This window comes from Otolemur garnettii, unplaced genomic scaffold (genome assembly GCF_000181295.1).
Source record: "Otolemur garnettii isolate 467f Iridium unplaced genomic scaffold, OtoGar3 scaffold00021, whole genome shotgun sequence".
Classification (NCBI taxonomy): Eukaryota; Metazoa; Chordata; class Mammalia; order Primates; family Galagidae; genus Otolemur; species Otolemur garnettii.
Window position 1 is genome coordinate 12,657,111 of NW_003852416.1, and position 1,528 is coordinate 12,658,638.

The 1,528-nt window shown below is 36.3% G+C and overlaps 1 non-coding gene across 1 annotated transcript; it reads right to left on the bottom strand.

Annotated features, from left to right (window-relative positions):
• Positions 1–1,074: 1,074 nt before the first annotated feature.
• Positions 1,075–1,203, bottom strand: LOC111724337. The gene has a single exon (XR_002772651.1). It is a non-coding gene; the product is annotated as a small nucleolar RNA SNORA28 (small nucleolar RNA).
• Between the last annotated feature and the right edge of the window lie 325 nt (positions 1,204–1,528).

The window sequence follows — 1,528 nt, forward strand, 5'->3', positions numbered from 1 at the left end:
CCCCTCAACTACAATCTCCCTAAAATCAATCTCTTCCCAGGTGCCCCTGATGCTACAGTTAAATGCTTCCTATAGCTAGGGAAATTACATGGCACAGAACTAATTACAGGTTATAAAAATAGAAAGAGAACAAGGAGGAAGCTCTAGAATAACTCCTGAGTGGACAGACGAAGGAGTAGACCCGAGCTAATTGGCTTCTGACAACATTCTCTACAGGGTCTCCAGGTAGTCTTTTATTTTAATGAGTGTTTGCCAAGATTAGAGGCTTCTTAAAGACCCCGGATACAGTGAGGAATGGCAGAGGAGAATAAACTCTTTAATAAGACTTGAGGTTTTTGGATTCAAACAGAATATGATCTAAGAAGATACAGTGCAATTCAATTTTAATTGTTTTACTTACTCAGCTTTTCCTGTAACTAGGAACAAGTGGTCTTAGTTACACCTAACAGGTAATATGAAGCTGATGCTCAGAAATATTTGCTATTTCAATCAATTCTTAGATAAAAATTGAAGTGTCCCAAAACCTAAACTCGAGACTCTACCTATAATAACCCATAGCCTGACCATAAATAAATGCTTGTTGTTTTAATTCCTTATAGAACTTGCGTTGAATTCTCTCAGCATTCTGATTTGTTCTAATCTGTTTAATCAGATAGCCCATCAAACATATATATAAAGCAGAGATACTACCCTGAAGACCTTCTTACCCTCTAGTTGTCCTAATGTTAGTAAAAGGTACTAAAAAAGATAGCTAACAATATATACCAAATCAGATGACTTGTAGAAAGTGCTTGTGTAGAGATGAGCATAGTTTGTGATTCTAAGGGAATTTTATCAAAGGACATGGCATTTAAGTGGTATCTTTTAGATAAGTGCAATTTAGATGGATAGAATAATGGAGTAAGGTTTAGAAGCTTGGATAGAATTTCGACTGATGCAGAATCTTCAATGGTGGACTAAGAAAGATTGGTTTGGGTAGATCAGATTTGGGGCTGAGAGTGTTAGATTTTTATTTCCTAGGTAATATAGAGAGTCATTGTTCATAGGAGGAACAACTTTTTTTTTTTTTTTTACATTGTTTAAGTCTATGTAATGGCTTGTCTGATGACAGAAGGGAGAGCACTGGACTAGGTTAGCTTTATTGCAGTAGCAAGCTCAAATTTTGTCAAGACACTTTTGATCACATGTCCCAGAGTGTTTCTTGCAGGGAGGAACAATTCTGGAAGATAACTGTGACTTAACTGTGCTAATCATGGATTAAAATGGAGAAACTGAAGTTGGGCCTTCATTTCACAAGAAGGCCCTCATGCATCACAGAGAGGACAGCAGCACCTCATGCTCTTCAAGGGTTCTGCATCTGCTTGTTTTTTTGTTTTGTTTTTTTGCCTGTGAAAACTCATGCTTATTGAACACATGGTAAGCATGCACAAATATTCAAAAGGTGGAGAAATTGGTTTAAAGGAAAGAGTGCTGGATTTAAAAAGAAGGAATTGGTTCTATTTTTTTTTTTTTTTTTTACTATTTGTTG